General features: G+C 38.3%; 1 protein-coding gene and 1 long non-coding RNA gene across 2 annotated transcripts in view; both read left to right on the top strand.

Moving 5' to 3' along the window:
* The window catches only part of LOC110832116 (uncharacterized), a 223,042-nt gene that overhangs the window by 26,492 nt on the left and 172,176 nt on the right, over positions 1–24,374 (top strand). The window lies entirely within an intron of this gene.
* Positions 2,440–7,782, top strand: LOC110835625 (uncharacterized). Its single transcript, XR_002544961.2, has 2 exons — positions 2,440–2,785; positions 7,184–7,782. It is a non-coding gene; the product is annotated as an uncharacterized LOC110835625 (long non-coding RNA).

Raw genomic sequence — 24,374 nt, 5'->3', positions numbered from 1 at the left:
AAGATACATGGAATCAAGCTGAGCTGTTGTAGTAGGCCTTTGGGCTAAGAAGGAGCCAGTGGCGGAGAGACAATTTACAGAGCTTGGTCTCACCACCCTTGACGATTTCTGCCTTGATACACGTCTGATCCTTCGGGGATTCACGGCTTACGAAGTGTGAGCCGCGTCCTATTCGCCCTCTCCTTCCTTCCAAAGTTTCTCTCTCATTAACTCGAATATCTCCAGCCTAAGTAGCTAATTGGGAGTGATCTTCCGAGCACAGCGCTCCATGAAGCTGGAAGTCTCTCAGCTATCCGCATTCTGCGGAACCCGAGGTTTCATTGGCGCTATCAAAAAAGCTCACCACTTGAACCTACCCACACCAGTAACGGCATAATTTTAATATCATTTTTAATATTATCCTCTGATCGACTCCTAAGTCATCCATTTGGTCCTTCCCGTTAGATTTGTGATCTTCTGAAGAACAGATTAAAATTCTGGAAATCTTAGTATTGACCGACAATGCAGTAGACTGTTCAGAAATATTTTAATTCAACCCAAAACGGTGATTACTTTAACGCACAGAAAACAAAAGTGGATAATTACTTATTCTATAATTATTCGTCTAAGACACGAAACTCACTCGAAATTTACTGTCAGGTAAGAAAAGGACACCGTCATATTTTCATAAAATCATACGCCTACGTCAGTGCCTCTGTGTACTTTTTCCACAGAATCACTCTGCGCTGAAGAGTGTTACATTACCTGAAAATTCCAATTAGTTTTCTAAAGGGATCTGGTTGGAAACGTGGATTAGCAACCAAATATTCAACTTTTTTTAGTAGTGTGTGTCTTTTAAGTAAACCATGACAAATTCTTACAAAATTAATAACAGATATGCATTTTAGATTAATTCTCTTTCAACGTGATTTTAAACACTGACGAAGGAAGGAACATGGCTGTCTTAATTCACGGTTGTAGTCTTCTAGGAAGTTTACCGACGTTTCGTACGTCCCTGCAACATTCATAATGTGTACTTCTCATCGAAATATTTTCTATTCACTCCCCAATATTATTATACGTAATTTAATATATAATTCCTGATGAGCTACATCTAATACAAATTTACATTTACACATATGTGGAAACCTTTAGCTAATCCTCATACACTCCACACTGAACTGGATGAACGTACACTAAATCCCAGGGTTTAAAGAGACTCGAACAACAAACTCTATTTAGCAAAGCCTTTCTTAAGGAACTGGTAATGCTCTCAGGTAGATAAGAATTGTCTGTCTTTTATAGAACGCGAAGGTTCATCGCCGTTTCCACAAAAGAGTTCGTCCCTAGTACTTATTCTCAGACGCTTTAAAAGAACCCATTTACAACCCGTTTTCAAAGATCAACTTTAATATTATCCTCCTATTCATAATCAATTATTCCAAGCGGTTTCTTCCTTTCAGAATTTCGGATGGAAGCTTACCATAAATCGGTTATTTACCCATGTATAAATGTTCTTGGTTTCAGTGTACAAACATAAGAGCAGTTCCTTCAAGTAATTATACTCTTACTGTCGAATACCAAATTATTCTGAACCTCAGTCACCTGCTTTTGTAGTTTATTCGACACACGCGCAAATTTTACATGCAGGGGTAGGTTTACAGAGATAATTCCTTGAATTAAATAATTCACATGACACCAGTATTAAATAACGCGGAATGAGACGTGACAACGACAACCATCTGTGGAAAGAGAACTCACAGATGTGTATAATTAGCCCTACCTCATCTGTGAGATACTTCCTAGTCATCAGTCGTATTATCATTAACAAAATGTAAAACTTAAGTAGAAATAGAAATTAAATTCGCTTAGTCGATACAGGTTACAAATAAAATTGCATGGGATGACGTCGACAAGAATCGATAAAATTCGATGAGGCCGGTACAAATCCATAACATAAAACTTTACTCAGAAGAACAGGATTTTAGATCAGTGGTATTCAACCACGTTTTGTTCGCGTACCCCCCAGATATAATTTCTCTTCAACTTTGTACCCCCAAAGTTGTTGGTGTATATTTCAAGTTATACATAGTATATAATCTACATCTAAAATAAATTAAATTACTGATTATTCAGTGTTTATCATAAAATATATTTATATTTTTTAAATTTCACGTACCCCCTAAGATGTCTTCGCGTACCCCCAGATATAATTTCTCTTCAACTTTGTACCCCCAAAGTTGTTGGTGTATAATTCAAATTATACATAGTATATAATCTACATCTAAAATAAATTAAATAAATTACATTACTCATTATTCAGTGTTTATAATAAAATAATATATTTCTAATTTCACGTACCCCTGGTTGAATACCACTGCTTTAGATAACTGCCTTGCAGTTGTCATCATTGCTTTCTTAGGTTGCAGTAGACTATGTAAGGTCGATTTTAGTTGGCCCAGACGTGACACAGGTAACACTGACAAATTTGATGGTTATAAACAACACGAATCTCGCCCCATCTAACTAGCTTTCTTTGTACATCGAGTACCTTGTCTGTAATTTATATTTTTCGCTAGGTTTTCGTGGTTGGGACACGTAGCACGCATGAGTAAGGTAAGAAATGCATGCAGAACTTGAATTATTTCCTACTCAGAAGTAAAACCATAAGTTTGGTGCGTGCCCGCCCGCCACTGGAGTCCCTGGTGAACGAACATAAGAGCTCCGCTCTGCGTTGGATATGCAGACTGAGCCAAGCCGTGACGTAGAGCAACCAGGTACCGACAACAGCGGAACGAACTGGTGGGTGAGTATTATCATATTTACGGTGCACTCACAAAAGGAAGGGAGAATGTAGTGAAATCGATATTAATGTACAGACCGTAGGATACGGCTCAGGAAACGAAAGCTGATGTGATGCAATGGCCGTGGATAGATTACTTCCTACTCGAGAGCAAAGCACAGCAATGTTCGAAAATTTCTAAGACTGCACGTTATTCTGTAACTCCAGTTTGTAGCCAGTTACTATACCGACTGAGCCACCCCGTCTCCCAAAGACATCAAACATCACATGAGATATTGAAATTAAATTTAAAGAGTAATAACATTTCAAAAGGAGATTAAAAGATGTACACTACAGAGTAGTCAAAATAAGTGTTTTTTCTACAATTGACGTTCGTATATGAAATGGATGGTAATAGTATTCTTATGAATATAGATATTATGATATTGTGATTTTGAAGAGAATGATGGCTATGATTGTGGTGATTGCTTTGACTGTTTAAAGGATCCCGGGTTCGATCTAAACCTTTGCCGGGAAATGATCTTTGTTTGGAGAGAATTCTCTCTGGTTGAATGATAACGTAGTAACATAGAAAATACGCGATAGTCAGAAGGAAAAGACGTACCCATATGGCATTCTTTCCTTATGAAAAAGCGTAAAGATTTCCCAAAACCACATTTTCTTAATTCCATACAAAATTGTCCTTCTTGAGGAAAAGCTAATAGTTGCTTAGTTTCACTAATCCAAAGCCTCGTATAAGGTGTCATAACACCAAACTTATTCTCCGCGACGGTTTTTCCGAAATATTAGCAGATAGGAACAAAAAAAACACAACATTACTTCTAGACGGACCTCCTTAACTCTTCATATCTGACCGATTATAAAAAACCACTACAAACATTTCACCCACGCAAGATCACGCTATACGCGACATAGACATTTACGAAACAACATTGAATGTGATAACAAAGTACAATTGATCTAGAAGAGGATAACTTTCCGATATTTAATGGACATCTGACGAAGGATTGCATTTAGAATATTACATTTAAATTTATATCGATTATACACCTGAAGATGGTTCATTGAAAACCGAAACATGTCGTGAAAAAGATGATGCTCTAATTGTAAAACGAAGAGCATCATTTTAATATATTTTAAATATTTTAAATATTAAATGTTAATTGTAGTAATAATATTTTAATATTTAATAAAATATTTTATTGTGATTAGACGGTTAAAATTAAACAATTAAACAACAAGATAGGAACAAATTATGCGAAAGCTCTAACATGTTTGAAACGTCACTCTAAAGCAAACATCGCCAATCTTATGCCCGAGGACAACTCGGGGCCCTCGGAAAGGTTTGCGATTCCGCACGAGAATTCGAAAATGCCCTTAATAGTTTGATTAGTCGCTGATGATTTCAAAGCACGTGTTGATTTTCTATCTAAGAACTGAATTTCTGTCCGGTGTCGAAGAATTTTAAATATTTAGATTCTGATGTTACATTAATTCAGAGATTCTGATGTGAATTTACTTAACCGCTTATATCCGTCCTTAAGATAGGTTATTTTTGTGTGATGGAGTTTGGAAAATCAATGTTTTTGGAAATGTCATGATATGAGAGCATAAGATATAAATCTAATGGAAATTTTATTTATTCCAATCGAATTTTTTTTGTATTTTAACACTGTGCTAGCTGTAAGTTGTAAGCGTCTTCTAGATGCTTGCCACCAAAAGCCTGTCTTCGCTGTCGTAAAACGTCGGTTTCAATTTTGAATTCTGAATTACAAATAAATTTTATTACTCTATTATCAATGCATGTAGAGTGAGTGAGCTGAAAGACTGAGTTAATTCCGTTAAGTGGACGTCTATTCACGAGCCTCGTGGCATGTAAGCTGAACGGAGATCACCTCAGTTCCCACTGACTGAACGTATCGCCCAGGGATCGTTTATTGTACTCCAAGTTCGACATTGTGAGAGGCACAGTGGAACACTCGTTGCTACGACTGCATGCTGTGAGGAAAATGGCGGAAGAACGGACCATTCACTACGTGAATTCTTTTCATGACTAGACGGTTAGGCTGTGTTTTTATTATTTCCATCCAGTCGTGGCTCTGACAAATTAATAGGATCACGAAACGTCTTTTGTTCAGTATATAGAATAGCGGATTGTTTTGTAAAATAAATACGTATTGGTTTCAATATAAATTCGATATTTTTAGGTACAGGAAATCGTAAACTTGTGATTTAAAAAGAACAATGTGTCTAGATTTTGGGATTGTTAATGAATACTGAAAGAGATGGCAACTGACGTGTTTATCAATTGGAAGTAACTAGTGCCTCGCCTGTGTCTGATTGCAAATCCCCAGGTGTTATTTAAAAAGTTAAATCGGGATGGTCTCGAGCTGTCCGGATATTTACCATATAATTTCTATCCATAGTGAAATAGTGAATGAAGGAATGTGTAAGATTTTTAAGAACTTGAAAATTAAAGTATAAAAAACAATAATTTTGTCTGTTGTTTTGTATGGGTGCGAAACATGGTCTCTCACTCAGAGGGAGGAACACAGATTGCAGGTGCTTGAGAACAGGGTGTTGAGGAGGATATTTGGGCCTAGGAGAGAAGACGATGGGGCGTGGAGAAAACTGCATAATGATGAGCTTAAAAATCTGTACTCATCCCCCAATATTGTCAGGGTGATTAAGTCGGGAAGAATGAGATGGGCTGGGCACGTAGCGCGCATGGATGGGATAAGAGGTGTGCACCGGGTACTGGTTGGGAAACCTGAGGGAAAGAGACCGCTGGGGAGACTTAGACGTAGATGGGAGGATAATGTCAGGCGGGATCTATGGGAGACAGGAGTTGAATGAGACTGGATTTTGTTGGCCCAGGACAGGGTCCGGTGGAGGGCTTTGGTTAATTCGGTGATGAACCTTCGAGTTCCGTATGCCATCTGGTTGGTTGGGTTCACTATTTGGGAAGTCTGAGGGGAAGAGATCTCTGGGGAGACCTAGACGTAGATGGGAGGATAATCTCAGGCGGGATCTATGGGAGATAGGAGTTGAAGGAGACTGGATTTTGTTGGCCCAGGACAGGGTTCGGTGGAGGGCTTTGGTTAATTCGGTGATGAACAGAGTTCGGTAAGATATCCAGGTAGTTACTACGACAAAATCTTTAATACCGACTATGGTGTGAAAACTTGCCCTCACCCTATGAAAACATCTGGCTTCAAATTTTCCTGCCAGGCCTTCACTTTAATTAGCGAAAGACTAATTTGCTTCAAGGTTTATATCGTCCGTACTAAGTGGTCGGGCTGACACATTTTACTAATTGCCAAGCAGACCGCGTTGTTCAGATCTCGACAGAGTCTCTTCATCGGCCCACAACAATTATACGAACTGTAAATATTATTCTGTATATTTAACGCTAAGCGGACTTAAACGTTACATATGCATGTAGCTTCTCTTCTCACCCTAATTACAGGATCAGCTAGTCAGCTAGTTCCTCCGCCTGTCACAGAACCCAAAGGTTCATTACCGTGTTTACAAAAGTCCGCCATAGAATCGTTCCCTAATTCGAATCAAGGTATATCTTTCAGTTATGTCTAAGAATCGTAAGTGATATCCAAATATTCTTCGCAGTAGTCTTTTTGTTAAATATTTTCAGACCAAGTTTTTTTATAAAATTAAAATTAAAATTTTGTACGTACATAATAATTTTTAGGTGTCAAAATAGAAGATAAATTAAAGCCGGGATAGCTCAGTCAGTATAGTGACTAGCTACGGGCTGGACGGCCGGGGTTCGATCCCCGACGGGGGCAGAGGATTTTTCCTCTAGCCTCTGCGTCCAGACTGGCTCTGGGGCCCACCCAGCCTCCTCTACAATGGGTACCGGGGTTCTTTCCCGGGGGTAAAGCCGGCCGAGGCGTGATGCTGACCACTCACCCCCATCTAGTGCCGAGGTCAAGGAAGGGAGGAGCTATACCTTCACTCACCCCAAGCGCCTACATGGCGTATAGTGGGACAAACTTTTTTTAAAAAAAACTTTTTATACACCGGATATTTTGGTTCTTAGGTCACGTCTTAATCTTACATGGCCGGTAACGGAGATCATACAAATTATTAATTTTATTCTCTAGCATAATATTTATATGACACTAAATTTTCCATTTTTAATAACTTTCAGAATTCGCAGATTTCAAAGAACCATCTGGTGTTCAGAATGTGAATTTGTACTCACTTCAATGGACGTCGTGGACTGATGCATACCAGACGTTCAATTGAAAATATTTAGTTGTGAACAAAAGATCGTGGGCAGAATTCTGAAAAGTCATTCTTCTATTGTGACACGCTGTGTAACGGTTACTTATTGTACTTATTTGAAAACTCAAGTAGATTTTAATTCCTTCTTAACAGGTATTAAACATCTGTACAGCATCCTATTCACAGAACATCACAGAATGTCACCTCGGCTCGGAACGTCCTTACGTTTCGAGTGGAGATGAAGGCTTCCAGATATTGAAAGCAGCTACGAATGAATTGAATAAACCGACGTGGACAGCCGATAGGGGGTTGCCCTCCAGGTTGAATTTAAACGGGAGATAACAACTATAAACAGAAAATAACCTGTAGCTCAGTAACGTGTCCTGACGGAGTTAGTCAATGATTAAAGAGAAGATCTTTACAATATTTTGCTTGTTGTATCTAAAAAGCTAGTCAGGCTAATTAAAATGTATAATTGTATAACCAACAACTTTTAACACTGAACGGTATTATACGTAGACCATACGCGTTTCGGCCCTAAGGGGTCATCTTCAGTGGCCAGTAAATATGTTATATTTCAATATAAAGCTTCTAAAAATATATAAAAGTACAGAGTTAAAATACTTCTTCCAACTTGTATGCAAACGCTACTGACTGACTGTAATGAAAACGTGAGTCTAATTGGGTAAAAAATGTTTTTAAAAACTGACTAAGTCGGACGTTTAAACAATAAAAAGTTTTTGTTATTCTCACCACATGTCACATTTCACTCCAGGCCTTAATGTATTGTCCGTACTCGTCGTGTGGATGCTAATGTTGTTGCACCGATTAAATCGTAAATGGGTGCGAAACATGGTCTCTCACTTTGAAGGAGAAATATATAGATAGAGGGTTTTGATGAGAGTGTTGAGGAAGATATTTTGACCTGAAAGGGAGGAAGACGGATTTAGGAGAAAATTGAATAATGATTAGCTTCACGGCTTGTATTCCTCACCTGATATTGTTAGGGTGATTAAATCCAGGAGTATGAGGTGAGATATGCAGAGGCATTGGGATGGGGAGGTGTGTTTAAAAGGTACTGGTTGGGAGGCCTGAAGAGAGGAGACCTTCTGGGAAGACCTAGGCGAAGGTGAGAGGGTAATGTAAAGATGGACCTTAGGGAGATAAGAATCGATGGAGCGAATTGGAGGCAGCTGGCTCACGGTAGAGTCCGGTGACAAGCTTTTGTGAACATGGTTATGAACGAAGATTTCTGTCTTCTGGGTTATTGCGCTGTGTAGTCTGGTCGATGTTAACCAACGTTTCAGAGGTCATACTGCCTCCGTCATCAGGGCGATGATCGCCCTGATGACGGAGGCAGTATGACCTCTGAAACGTTGGTTAACATCGACCAGACTACACAGCGCAATAACACAGAAGACAGAAATCTTCATATTCACCGCTGTGAGAACCTCAAGTCTTACATGGTTATGAACCTTTTCATAAGGAAAGTAGGCAATTCTTTGACAAGCCAAGTAACAATTGACTTTTCAAAGAATATCCTGCACTATAGAGTGAGGGAGTGAGTGGCGTTTCTGTCTGAGTATTGGCCAGATTCGTTCTGAAACACCGGGCGTTGTAAGGATCGATATAGCTCAGGCAATAAATTGTTTGGATACGTTCTGGACAACGTAAATTTATACAGAGAGAGGTAATTCTGTTGTAATATGACTGTCTGCCGTCTAGATAAGCGTGTTTTAAGTTTGTAAGTATATTTTTGTATTTGGTGTGAATTTCGAAATCTTGTGAATATTTTGGATTTGGTTTTCTGAGCTGTAACGCTGCATAGTTTCGTATGGGTTTGCCAGTTAAGGAAGTAACGAAGAAGGAGGAGTTATGTTCCTCCGAAACTTCGGTAATTGCACGATGTCATAAGCGAGAAGACCACAGTGTTCAATGATTTCTCTGTTAGCCACATTCAGACTGACGGTGTGACCACCCAGCCTCTAGATGAAACCAGGCTGACCACCCCTCACCATCTTGCCATCCAGAACGCGCGAAGCTTTACAGTCACTTATCTGTATGACTTCATGCAAAGGGATAAATTTGCTTTCTCTTAACTCATAAATTTACTTAAGATGGTTAAGTATCGACATTGATGGTCCCAAACCGTCATTCCATCACTTTATCGGGCAGAGTAAAGTTATGTAAAATTAGTAATTGCGAGTCTAATGTCTTATGGTACAGTGTATGAAGCCAAGCATCGTATAATCGCTAAATTCATCCTCTTTAGTGTCCACAAGTCTAATCTGCAGGAGCCCTTTAAATTCTTACGGTTGATATATTAATATTTGTTTTCATTACTTTGTAGAATGGCGGGTTTTTTTAAAAAAAATTAGAATAATTCTTGTTGTTTTAGAAGATTACTAATTATTTAAACGCTAGAAATGAAATGTCTCACCTAAGAACTGGCCAATAACATTTTGTTCTTTACCAAATCGGTGAAAATATCCTACAACCTTACTTTTTGGCAATTCAGTTAATAAACTTTAACTGTGTCTTTGAAAGTGAATGTGACTTCAATTCTTAAACTCTCTCTTTCCCGGAAGCATGGTTATGATGTAATTAATCACGATATTTATTTACTTATTTCATAGTTTTTCTTTTAACATTTTCTTTGTTTATTACTGAATTTGATAAAATCGGAGACACTCGCAGAAATTTAACACGAAGCGTACAATCAAATTCCCTTCCAACGTTTCGAGAACAATTGTTTGTTCACCGTTCAGCCACATTACGCGGCTTATAGACCGAGAATCTTCTACCAACTTCAGTCGCAGCGAAAGCCTCACCTAATACACAAGAAGTGTATAATTGTCCGTAAGTTTTCGCGGATTCGAGTTCAATGTATAACTCACCGGCAACTAAAGTTATATATAAGGAACTTGTAGCATTTCTCTCTGCAGCGCTGTCCTGAAAACCCTGGCTAAATTATACCTCAGTCGCCGAACATAATTTTTAATTCATCTAAAATGACTTACATGAGCATGTAACTAACTCCAAGGAACAAAATACAACTCGGCAAACGGATGGTCTACCATCCTTCGTCTTTTATGGAACCATAAGTTTCATTTCCGTGTTGAGTTCGTCTCGAGGCAGTTGATACCATTCCACTTTCTCACACCCACGCCGTAAGCTAAGGTCGCCAAAGTCGTTACTTTCCTCTCGGGTTTTATAACTTCAGTTTTATAAGCATTTACCGTCTCCTCACGCATGCTTCATGATCCGCCCGTTCGATAACCCTCGTAATATTTGGCGAAAAATACGAATTAAGAAACACCTCACTGTATATTTCTCCATCCTCTTTATTTTCTCTGGCAGGCTAAATTCCTCTTTACAAATGATTTTTTGAAGATTTCTGTCTTCTGGGTTATTGCGCTGTGTAGTCTGGTCGATGTTAACCAACGTTTCAGAGGTCATACTGCCTCCTTCATCAGGGCGATGAGTATGAAGATTTCTGTCTTCTGGGTTGACGCCCTGATGACGGAGGCAGTATGACCTCTGAAACGTTGGTTAACATCGACCAGACTACACAGCGCAACAACCCAGAAGACAGAAATCTTCAGACTCATCGCCCTGATGATGGAGGCAGTATGACCTCTGAAACGTTGCTAAACATCGACCAGACTACACAGCGCAATAACCCAGAAGACGGATATCTTCATACTCACCGCTGTGAGAACCTCATGTCTTACAAATGATTTTTTAACTTCATGGCTGTAATGCGCAATGAATCAAGGAATTTTAACATCTAAAAAAATTTAAGCTTATATGATCAGGAAAGAAACTTTTCCATCTTCCATAATAATGTAGAGAAATTGTAAGTGATCACGTTCGAGTGTCTTAAGCAATGCAATTGTGCAATTTATTCCCTCCTACATGAGGCTCTCGTTATTAACACTTAACTGCAACTGACGTTTTGCGTAGGTTTCAAGGTTGCCACAACCTCTGCTGTTTGCTGTTCCAAGAGCACTTACGGTAACGCAAAATATTACCCACCGTTTATGGAACCCCAAAGATTAATTACCGTGTTCACAAGAACCAGTCATCGGCCACGTGAATCCAATCGATAACTTTGCATTCTATTTCTTCAAGATTTATTTTAATATTATTCTGCCTTCAATGCCTAGTGTCTTCCAATTACTCTCTACCTTTCAGGTCTGTGTTCAAACATTTTTTCGCCTTTCACTCTCGTATATATTACATGCACCGGCCATCTCATTTTTCGTGATGACAATGTTTCGGTGAACAGTACAAATGATGAAGCTCCTTATTATGTATGCTCCCCGTCGAGCTACTTCCTCTGTCCTAGACAGCCTACAAATATTCTCCTTAACACCCTCCAGCAAACGCTTTTGTTTTATTTACCCATTTAAAATAGATGAATAAATTTTAATTCGTGAGTTGCATAGATGTGGGCCTACCACTGTGATGGCAAATTTGTCTCTCATTTCTCAATTCTCTTCTGTTTTTGGAATTTTATTTCGGAGGGGATATTTTAACATAAAGGTTTGAAGAGTTTAAAACATAACTTAAATTCTACACTTTTTTTAAGTTATTTGTTCATACTTCACAGATCCATGTAACACAGAATCCATCGCGGGTATATTTCAGCCAGGGCGTGAGTCTTCCTTTTTACCAAACTTTCAGACCGGTTCTGAGATCCACCCAGCCTCATCCAGTGCGTACCCAGGACTCAAAATATCTTCTACCCTGGGCTAAGTCACATTAAAAGGGCCTCGATCTACCGCTGGCTGGGCACAATATGTGTATTTTTAACGGTAAACGAAAATTAAGATTTCCAATAGCTATTTCATCAATTTGGGCCCCAAGTTCTGAGCCATAAAACGTAGTGGCATAAGAGAATTTCGGGCCTGGACTAAATTTTTGCAAATCAATTGTCATACAGAACATTTCGGGCTTTCTAGAGCTGTGCTTTCGAAATATATATATATATATATATATATATATATATATATATTAGTAGTAGCGCTTATCTTAAGCTCGTGACATAATTGGGCTCAGGGAACAAATCCCACGGACTCGGTTTTCTTGGGAATTTTCCATAGATTCCCCTCCCAAATACATTTCGGTATAACACACTTGGCATTCTGTATTTTTTGTGTCGTTGATGAAAATCCAAAATTGGATGTTTCAGAGCATCGTTAAATTATTTGTTAAACGATTACTGGCATTTGTGGACAGAAATAAACGTGCATCAGTGACACTATAGTCGGAGCAGGAGTTAAATATATCGAGATACATTTGGGCTAAAATAAAAAAACGTCGATCTTAGGTAGTTTACGGGTAACGTATTTGAAGATGAACTTCTGGCTCGGGTTGAGACGGGCCAAATGGTCGTCGGGCTAGTTAAAATTTTTAAAATTCCGGTCCGTACAGAACTCTACATTCAATATCCAGCACGTCTGCGTGACTTGGCATTTGGTTAAGTATCGGGGATATAATTAAATGTACCTTACGTCATAGAATACATCCATGTCTTACGGAATCAGCGTTACCTTACGGCACATTACTGTTTGCTACGTTCAGTTGTCTGGTTGACACTACGAAGCAAACGAAACTACTGAAATGTATGAACTCCACATGAAGGATCCTTGAGAGATGCAAGGACAAAACGATGTCAGCTGATAGCGGAAAATAACTATTACATAATTTATGTATCCCAGACACTAACTAGGGTAACATGTTCTAAGTGTGGAAGAAAGCTGTCCTGGTTTTAAGACATTCTTCCAGCAATTGTTTGGTGGGACTTTGGAAAACCACGAGAAATCCCGTTCGGACAGCAGATATCAAAGCCGAGACTTGGTCCGGGATCTCCGGAATACAAACCAGCGACGTTCGGTTTATAATTGCTACGTATTTTCACCGGAGCTATTCTAGAGCTTGAGAAATGCTTACAGAATTTTAGTACACGTCTCTCCGCCCGTATGTTGCATTTCGGATACCAATCAGAGGAGTCAATTTTTGGTTTACAGCGGACGCAAAATAACTTCGAGCTTGAGCTACTTCACTTAAAGACGGAAAGCGAAGATGGAAAGGATAATGTTGCAAGGAATTTGTGTGATCGTGTTTATTGTAACTGAAAACACTTTTGCCCCCATCTAATTTCGATAAAATCGGTTTTTTACACTGCGCGATTGTCCGATTCACTCAGGACTGTAGAGTTTTTGTGAGATAAGTATTCTTGCCTAAATTTACTGCCTTATGGTCATTAGATTATTGAGAGCAGACATTCAAAAACGTAAAAAAAAAATCTGCTCGAGTTATCATAGATAAGTATCATGCCTTCTGCCCTAATTGAAATACAGAGCTTAATATATGTTAATTTCAAAGCTAATAAAATGCCTTTCCAATAACATATTACTTAAAAATATTTTGAAAAATTTCCAGATTTTTCAAATTTCACCCTCGTCCTTATATTTCTCAACACGCTGGATTATAATTTCTTTGCAAAAGTGTTTTGTGCGTGCAACTATTATATAAAACATCTGAGAATATTCAGTTAGAACTGCAATAGGATTGAGGTTTGTGAAGCATTTTGCTCTGAAGTGTCGTTTGACAGTAAAAAAAATATTAAATTATAGTTGCGTGCACTCACTATCTTTTAAAAAATTAAATACCGCATTTTGAGAAGCACAAGGATGAAGATGAAATTTCATGACCTTGAAAACACAATTTCTTAATATTAATGCATTACGTCATTAGAAAAGGGATTTTATTATCTTTGAAATGAACATCAAGTGAGCTCTGTTTCTCAATTAGGCCAGAATATCCTTTTCTGAGATAACTTGTGCAGAAAAAAGATAATTTTTGACGACTTTAAAAGTTTGCTCTCAAAAATATAATGGCCTTAAGGTAATAAAATTTGACAGGAATACTTACATCTTCATCCAGTTCTGAGGTTGTCGAATTTGAAACGTAATTTTTCTGTTTTGATGTAGAATTTTCCTACACACTTTAACCCATACACGCCATTTCGCCAACCTAAATGTAACAATTTCGCATCTGGTATTATACAAGGAAGAATTGGGTTATTTCACTGAAAATGATGTCGCTTCGTGGTGTTCCCCTCCCACCCTTCCACCCAAGTGTGTATTTGTTGCGACCAACGTAAACTAAAATTTATTACACGGATTTGGTTGTTTCTTATTGGTCCATTGTATACCCTAATTCACACAACTTCCCGTTTCCAGCAATAGAAGTATTAAAGAATGTACGAAGAAAAACATCACATATCACGTTCTACGCTGTCATATTTGTAGCTGTGTATTACGAAAATTCTACTTCGCTTTAAGACAAACATTTAGTACAGTATTAGTAGAAAAGGAAAGAAGATATAATATGGTCTATTATAATAGTATAGTGTAATAAAAACAGAAGAAGTATAATTTTAAATTCATATCTGAAATGGTTTTGTGTACAAGCAAATACTTCGAGCGAGACCCGACATTATAAAGTCTCATTGTGATCTGGAATAATACGATGTCCTGTGGGTGGTTACTACCGTCTCAGAAGAAAATTCAGCCTCGTCAAAACAAGGTGATTGCAACAAATTACTGTGAAACATTAGTCACCAGTTATTTTACTTTCTTCACACAAAGTTCGTAGCCAAATAACACATCGCGTTTACAAAACCAAATACGGACATTTATAGTTTGTTACAGTCTCAGTAGAGCGTGTTTGTATGCACATTTTGTGGTCTATGTCAGTGGTATTCAACCTTTTTTGTTCGCGTACCCCCAGATATAATTTCTCTTCAACTTTGTACCCCCAAAGTCGTTGGTGTATAATTCAAGTTATACGTAGTATATAATCTACATCTAAAATAAATTAAACAAATTACATTACTGATTATTCAGTGTTTATCATAAAATAATACAATTTTTATTAAAAAAATTTCACGTACCCCCTAAGATTTCTTCGCGTACCCCCAGATATAATTTCTCTTCAACTTTGTACCCCCAAAGTCGTTGGTGTATAATTCAAGTTATACATAGTATATAATCTACATCTAAAATAAATTAAATAAATTACATTACTGATTATTCAGTGTTTATCATAAAATAATATATATTTTTTTAAATTTCACGTACCCCCTAAGATTTCTTCGCGTACCCCCAGATATAATTTCTCTTCAACTTTGTACCCCCAAAGTTGTTGGTGTATAATTCAAGTTATACATAGTATATAATCTACATCTAAAATAAATTAAACAAATTACATTACTGATTATTCAGTGTTTATCATAAAATAATACTTTTTTTAAAATTTCACGTACCCCCTAAGATATCTTCGCGTACCCCCGGGGGCACGCGTACCCCAGGTTGAAAACCACTGGTCTATGTCATTGCCTGGTAACAGCAGTTAGTTAAGAATAGGAGGTTAATTCGTGTGATCACATAGGGCGACACGAAAAGTGCGTTGGATGACGTGGGGTGGGAAGGGGTGTTTTTTCCTGGTGTTCCCACACACGATTGTTATCTAGTGATCACCCAACCTTGCAAGGTTCCCCGACACCCAGTCCGTTGGCTGCAAGCATAATTAATGCTATTTTCATTCTCAAATATTCCAACGCTGCCTCGTTTACCTGTCTTTATTTCAACCTGTCTCTGTCCAATGTATCTCTTTCATAATAGATTTTCTGCATTCGTCTCATTTTTCAAGCTGCTCACTGTCAATATCTGTCCTCATTTCCCGTTGGGTCATGCCGATGGAAGAGTTTGATTATCGCATGTTCTGACCCCCTGTAGAGCAGAGTTATTCTTGAGAAGCTGATAGTAGCTGAATTCGAAAATTCATTTCTGTATTCATTAGGGGCGGTCAGTTTATCCTATCCGAAGTTATCTACGTCTAAAGATGATATCCGTCTTCTGGGTTCTTGCGCTGTGTAGTCTGGCAGATGTCCACCAACGTTTCAGAGGTCATACTGCCTCCGTCATCAGAGTATGAAGATTTCTGTCTTCTGGGTTGTTGCGACTGTGTAGTCTGGTCGATGTTAACCAACGTTTCAGAGGTCATACTGCCTCCATCATCAGGCCGATGAATATGAAGATGTTAACATCGACCAGACTACACAGCGCAACAACCCAGAAGACGGAAATCTTCATACTCACCGCTGTGAGAACCTCAAGTCTTACATATCTACGTCTAGTTCACACCATCACACCCTGTTTGTTTATAATTTATTTTAATATTAGATTTATATCCACTCGTATATCTCCCAGGTGATATTAATCAAGTTGATTTCTGATCTTTCCCAATCTGCTACTTGTCACGCCAATTTTCGCTTTATTTATTAAAAAATCCATATAACTTTCAGGAACTAAATACCATACTAAATAACAGTAATAATAAATAGACTTTAGTAGTTTTAATAACGAAAACTTTCACGAATTTTCTGAAAGAACGACTATGCATTTATCTCTTTGGATGTGAGTCAGAGCTAATTCGTAAGGGAATGAGCTTAGTATCTCTTCATTCATTACCGAATAAAATAAAATTACTATTGTAACCAAGTGTTTTAAGTAACACAATTTATACTCAGTGAATTCCAGTCTGCAGGTAGCTCTGTACTGTCTGCTTATTTGTGTTGAATACCTTTCGTAGTCACAACTTAGGAATAATTTTCGCACGAGATGGAGGACTTGGAATTCCCTCAGGAAATTTCTTTGTATGCACTTGTGATTCATAGCCTCAATAAATGCTAAAAGTACACCCCGAGGAACGTACGTGAACACAAACCAGCGCATTTGAATGGTCCTGATATCCTTCATTTACGTCATTACTTGCTTTGTCGTCTGCCTTTCGACTTTTAATACAATACTTCAAGTTACGCAATGTCATGGCTGCAGTGTCTGGAGAATTTAAAACAACGGTTTGCTGTATTGCAAGTTAATACATCAACGTTATTACAAAAAAAGCAAAATAAACTTGTTTCCTCGAGAATGGGACCCCAGTTATCCAATTAAGCGACATCACAGCAGAGAACCTCATTCATCAAGTCCGCTCACTGCTTGACACTTCTGACATGTGAACTTATGAAAACAGAAAATTAACAGAGAATTAAAATTCATACCTTTACTAGAAATAATAAAAGTAAAATAGATACAAAATTTGAAAAAAGGCTTATCACCTAATTTATATTGGCTTGATTGTCGTACTGTTGGTTTTGATGCTACGTAATTTGCACAATTTCTATGTTTGTACAGTCTTAAAATATGTCTCCATAATCGGGCTTTTCACGTGAATTCTATTCATTATTATTTTCATGTTTCTCTGTAATTTTTCTCGTTCTGTACCTTGTGCAGAAAACGCACACACAGCCAGCCAGTTCCTTTCATGTTTCAAGCATTACCACCAAAGGTCTTGCCCCTGCTCCTAGAATATTTCAGGATTTCTTGAGTTAATTCACTCCCTTTCTGTGTATGTGCTGTGTTTCATTCGTTTATTCCCGGTCGTTACACCAGTTTCTGTCTTTCTAAAACGACGCATGTGGTTAAATAACTCTCACAAAACCGCGTTGGATTTTGTAGTAGGCTATACACCAATAAAAACTAGAAAAAGATCGACTATCAACATTAGACGCACGGACAGATTTACCGACTAATGGTTTCTATGTATTTCTATTTTTCAAACGCGTCCTACATTTCCAGTCCGACTAACTCTTCAGGTTTTAATTATTCCAACAAAATCCAGTCTCCTTCAACTCCTATCTCCCATAGATCCCGCCTGAGATTATCCTCCATCTACGTCTAGGTCTCCCCAAAGGTCTCTTTCCCTCAGGCTTCCCAGATAGTGGACCCAACCAATCAGATGGCTTACGGAACCCGAAGGTTCATCACCGAACTAACCAAAGTCCTCCACCGGACCCTGTCCTGGGCCAGCAAAATCCAGTCTCCTTCAACTCCTATCTCCCATAGATCCCGCCTGACATTATACTCCCATCTACGTCTAAGTCTCCCCAGAGGTCTCTTCCCATCAGGCTTCCCAAATAGTGGACCCAACCAACCAGATGGCTTACGAAATCCCAAGGTTCATCACCGAATTAACCAAAGCCCTCCACCGGACCCTGTCCTGGGCCAACAAAATCCAGTCTTCTTCAACTCCTATCTCCCATAGATCCCGCCTGAGATTATCCTCCCATCTACGTCTAGGTCTCCCCAGAGGTCTCTTCCCCTCAGGCTTCCCAAACAGTGGACCCAACCAACCAGATGGCTTAAGAAACCCGAAGGTTCATCGCCGAATTAACCAAAGCCCTCCACCGGACCCTGTCCTGGGCCAACAAAATCCAGTCTCCTTCGACTCCTATCTCCCATAGATCCCGCCTGAGATTATCATCTCATCTACGTCTAGGTCTCCCCAGCGGTCTCTTCCCCTTAGGCTTCCCGACCAATACCAGGTGCTGACATGGGATATATGTTGTAATTATTTTATTGGACTTAATCCACCAAATAAACGTTTTTAATTAGACAACGAATTTTCGCAATTTCGTTCTATTTCCGTCTTCAGGTGACCGTTTGGAGGACAAGGCCCTATTCTCTATTCCCTAGGGGGCCCGACAGAGATGGTCTGTCCCCTTACCAGACACCTTACAACCGTATGTGTGATAAGTTTCACACCATTGCCCATACGAATAAGAAACATTATGGTTTTATATAATGTAATTATTAGGCTTTAGATAAAACACGTCAACAAATATTCAGAACTGAATGATAGCAGAATTTATCAAATGTAACCTTCGCCTGGGTTTACCTATGTCATATTTTCGAATGTAGTAAGTACGAGATCAGCAATTATGTTGCATAAGGTTTATTTTACCAGATGTATTTTCTTCTAATTATATCCTTGCATTTTAAATATTTTTATGACACCACTGTAAAAAAGACCTAATGGTCACTTTAAAATTCAATAGAGCAGCTCCAGGCTTCCAATTAAATTGAAATTCTCCACCCGAAAAGAGTTTATAAACAGCAGAAAAATGTGGGTTCAATGCTCCCGATTTAAAAGAAACAAAATAAAGTTTTTAACTGTCTGTACGTTAGAACAGTAAGTGTAGATTCTAATCGTCTGTGTCTACAAACACTGTTATGTCTGCATTACTAATTACTTTGTCTACAAGGTAGTGGTACCTTTGGCTAACCTTTAACCGCAGTACTTAATTTCAGTGGCCAAAACTGTACTATTTTGCTATGTTAGAAACTGAAATCGTCTTAATTTTTCTAAAAAAAAAATCGGTTATTAGAATTATGGGTTATTTTTTTTCCGAAATTTTGACCATCGTTAAGTATTCAGAACATACCACCACAAAGGCCAGAAATCCATTAGATAATATTAATTACAATAAGCCTTCATCAGATCCCTTACAATTAAGTAGTTTATGTTTTTTAATTAAGCCTTGCTATATATACACTAACCCACAATTGGGAATGTCCAAAAATTATGATAATGAGCACACTCGTAAAATAAATATTATTAATAAAATAAATAAATATAAAATAATATTATTTTATCAAGACCTGAATGGCATGGAAAACTTATACAGGCAATTAACCTATTTTAAAAAAAAATCACATATGCAAGGACTGTAGGTAAAGTGAGGTGTTTTTTTTATTATCTACAACCTTTAAACGGGCTGAACAGCTTTGTGGTAAGTGTTTAATTGCATTTGCAATACTCCACCGCGTGATGCTTTTTAGAAAATAGTGAAAATACGTATTTTACAGGATTAAATTATCCGGTTCAGTGGTGGGTGGTTAAACAGTTTGAAAATCAAGTCGAATCCTCTTATATTTCAGCCATTAGTCTGGCTTTTGTCCATGCAAGTTGCGTTATTAGAAATGAACAACTTTCGCTGTAATTATGGTGTAGTATACGCGCTGTTGTAAACAGAAATTGTCCAGACAACTTTCACTCACTCTGTTGAAATGAAGGCAGACATTGTGTGCTCAGACTGTTTATCGTACGTGTGTTTCTTAAGGAATCAAAAGGAAAGAAAAGAGAAGAAGGGAGGAAAATATGAGAAAGAACGAAAAGAAGAAAGATAATGAAAGGAAGAAAGTGACGCGGAGAGGTCCAACGGACTTGAGGCTGTCGCAGCGATTAAAGTGGTAAGTCTTCTCGGGTGACCAACAGCGTCAATGTGGAGCAGAAGACAAACGTTGTGTAAGCCCTCTCTGTCTCCACCAGGGAATTAAGAGAGAGAATTTTATTCCTCATAAATAACATTAATCTTAATAGGTTCACGACGTATGTACATCAACATGAAATGAAAAATTACATCTCCTAGAAATTTCTGCTTGTTAACAACACAAACCCGAGTAGTGGATTCCCGCTCATCCAGTCAATAAATTTCTCATCTCTTAAGAAGCCCGAAGGCTCATTATAATATTTACTAAACACCGCCATTGGACGGTAACCTGATCAGTTTGTATCATTTATACCAGGGGTGGGGAACCCGCGGCCTTAAGGCCACATGTGGCCTTCTAGGTCCTTAAGTGCGGCCTTTAGACTGAATCCAAATTTTACAGAACAAATCCTTTTATTTTTATTAATACATGCTGCAACCAAATATTCAAATGCTTTCCAACAAAACTTAGACACAATAAAGTCATTAAAAGATTAGTTAACTTTAAAATTAACAAATAGTTTTTATTTTTTTGAAATTATTAAGTACATAGTAGTTAAATTTTTACAAAATAATGTACATTTTTAAGTGTATCTAATTGAAGTATCTTGAACGCGGCCTTCCAACATGAAAATGTTCCCCATCCCTGATTTATATACCCACAGACCCTACATTAATAGCTTCAACCAATCGGCGACGGTCGTTAAATCCCAAATGGTCTCTTCTCTCGAGACATTTCAGCAAAATTTCATTTTGATATTTTGATCGCTTTCGTTTGAAATATACATATAATTAAGAAGCTCTTTCGGTCTGATTACTTACAGCGTTTGTCTGTGAATTCACTTGCGCCTGAACTGGTGACAACACTGCAACCATATACACACGATCGAAAAGTCACGCACCGCTTATTGAAATATTTATTGATAGTTGGAACTCGATACAATTCAACTGGATTAATAAACACGGTATCGCTGTGACTATACAAGTGCCCACGCAGGTCACGTCATGAAGTAACCTGCTAAAACCAGTCCGACAGGTCTTCAAGGACGCCTTTCATTATCGAACACTACTGACATTTCGTTCTTACTTGTCAGTATGAGTTTAGGGATACATTTCACGATGCTCCTGCTCTAAGAAAGTCGACAATATTTCGTCTGATGACTCATAATTTCTTCACCGGTTTTGCATCAAACATGAGGAAAGAGAGAACATCGCTGAACGCAGTATCCAATTCGAACACTTAATATAACTTTGCTTTTTTGGTTTTTGATTTCAATGTAATTTATTTTTGACACATAGAACGTGTGTCAGGAATGAGTATTCCATGCCTCGTACAACGCCATATGCAGGCCTACGATGTCATTGACATTGAGACACATTTGCGAGAACAATTCTTAAATATGCTTTGGATGCATATATTCCTTTTTATATTTATTTAGTGTTCTGTCTGACGACAGGTCCATATGAACAGGATCCTTCGATCCTTTTCTCGGACTGGGACCTGTTCATATAGGTTCTTGGCAGATGATCCAGAAGTGGTTTGCCATTGCCTTCTTCTGTGTGTGAATGGAGTAATTGTTGGGATGTCACGGAGAAAAACTCCGTGTTGCCTAGACCACGGCCTTGCCCAACACAAGTTATAAATTCGGGCACCGCCGGGAATCGAACCCTTACAGAACAGCATTTTTTTAAACTAGTCTATGGCTTTCCCACTCCTGCTTACCATTACTTGGAAAAGAAGAAATGTTTCTGTCCATATGATAGCATGTAAAATACGATTTAATACTGTAACTGTGACTCTTACATTGGACAGTTTCAATGCACTCTGCCTAAAAGTGCACAGTATTAGTAAGTAAATCATGATATCAAACTCATTATTTAATACAATTTCCTTTTTATTATTTAACGTTTCCTTTCATAAGAGTCAGTTCACAGAATGATTTCAGGTTCTCACAATGGTGACTATGAAGATTAATGTCTTCTGGAATGTTGCGCTTTGTAGTGGCGTAGAAAATTACCGACGTTTCAAGGTATTTGCTGCTTTCATCTCGTCTCTATCTCCAGAGCGTAATCGCACTTTTGATAGCAGCAGTAAGCACCTCAGAATTTCGTACAAGATTACACAGCACAACATTCCAGAAGACAGCCATCATCAGTCCTCGGAGTGTCCACAGTTAGTCTGTTCATGAGCAACTTTGTTCGTAATATTAAGCCGACTATCCACTTTCTGCCTACCTGAGGTACTTATCGGAAATAATTATATAAACCCACTTTCTAAAGCCATAGGATTAACAAGGCACGTCTGTGTTTCTCCTATTCCTTCCGTCCTTCCAAATTGAAAATATTGTTAATTATATCAGCTGATTCAGAGATTTCCACGTAAAATCGAAATTAGTTACACGTTCACAGGTTTCGCTGATGCTAATGAAGTTACCTCATGTTACGTACAGGATGATAAGGTGACATGCACGTCAGGTGCTTTGTCCTCGTTTGCCTGAACTATTGCCGGCGAGGACAATGCGGAAACTTGTGCAGTGCTATTGATCAGACATCCCGTCGTTAACGTGACATCCTCTGCAGAACCTGGCTACTCCAACAGGTTCCTGTGGCGAGAGGACAAAGGCTCGTCAGGCAAAAGAGCGCTTGCATCGTTGAAGTTGAGGCGGAAATGTGTTCATTCCTTTGAGGATCAAGGACATTCTCTTTTAATTCTCTCGTATTTGTAAGGTTTCAACAACCGTGTCACCACAGTGGCTGATTAACATTTGATGATAAGATCGCTGGTTTGTTGTGTGAATGGATGTTTATCTAGTGTTCGGATCTCATGAGATGTTGGCAGCTCTTGTGGACTGCGAAAGTCCATAAATTCCAATGGATCTACCAGCTGGAGATTTTTTAAGTAATGTTGAGAATAACGTACACGAAACACTAACGAAAGATGACCAGCACTCTGTAGACTTGTGACTTTGATGGTCTCCTGTCCACACCACTGTGTGATACGATGGTTCTTAGTGGAAGTCGGTACAGACGAGCAGAAGGTGGAATGGAAGATGCGCTGAGACCTCAATGTGGTATTCCCTACACTGAATAAACTGGCAGTAAACATAATCAGTCGGCATAATAAATCGATGTACGTGGGTTGTGTCCTCACTGGAAGGAATTCAGCTTACCTCCGTCTCCGGATTCAGCAGAGCGCCTTAGTAGAGCTTGACACAGGATAATTTAAGAGTGCCAAAGAAGAGTCTGTGGACCTTGCGAACCAGTTTTTCTTTATGTAAATTGATCATGTAATGTTAAATAGCTTTCTGTAGTCCTGTTTCTTCTGATGTACTGATTGGGTCTACTTTTAAAACCCTACGCTCGCCTGTTTGCTGGATTGTTATTTTCTGTCTTTCTTTCTTTAATACTTTTATTTTTGTCTTCGTAATTTCTTCCTTCCTATTTTCGTGTCCCCTCATTCATGTTTTGTTGACGAAAGCACGTCTCTGAAAACCAGTCACAAACGAAATAATCTTAATTATGATTTGTAAATGAATAAATAATTTGTCATGGCCTATTTAATATCACTTTTCTTATCATTCTGTCCGTAAACGTAGGAAAAACTGAACAGGACCCCCGTCAGAATCCATGTTCTTAACTTGTGATTTCGGCCAAAAGCATTGTTCGTGCACATAGCTGACTTCATGGAGTCAAACCCTGAAAATGGATTCAGCTTATTCCCTTCACGTTCCGATCCTGCAGAACTGAACGTTCCTTTGGCAATGACATCGTTGAAACCCAGCGTTTACCGAGGCAGAATACAGATCCGGGCTAACAACCAAACACAACACGACCAAGTAACTTCATTATGCAAACCGGACTAGTTCGGTTTCTGCCTACTCACGTCTTATAATGTGACCCTGAACTGAAGTGGATTAGCTTTCATGAAGGAAGGTTTCTAATTACACTACGCCATCGCCTCAAAATTAACCACACAATAATGAATTATTTATGTTCATTTTAGCTGCCATAAGCAAAACAATGAATACATTGCTCTATTTTTTAAGTTTTATTTCTTACCGTTATATTCCATGTAACTGGTTTATTAAATTCGTCTAATAAAACGAGTAACATTGAATTGTCAGTCTAGATAAAGTAATTTATTATTTTAGTAATTATTTA

This window comes from Zootermopsis nevadensis, unplaced genomic scaffold (genome assembly GCF_977971745.1).
Source record: "Zootermopsis nevadensis isolate Lab colony 2312 unplaced genomic scaffold, Znev_1.0 Znev_ptg000021l, whole genome shotgun sequence".
NCBI classification, from domain to species: Eukaryota; Metazoa; Arthropoda; class Insecta; order Blattodea; family Termopsidae; genus Zootermopsis; species Zootermopsis nevadensis.
This window is presented reverse-complemented; position numbering and strand designations above follow the sequence as displayed.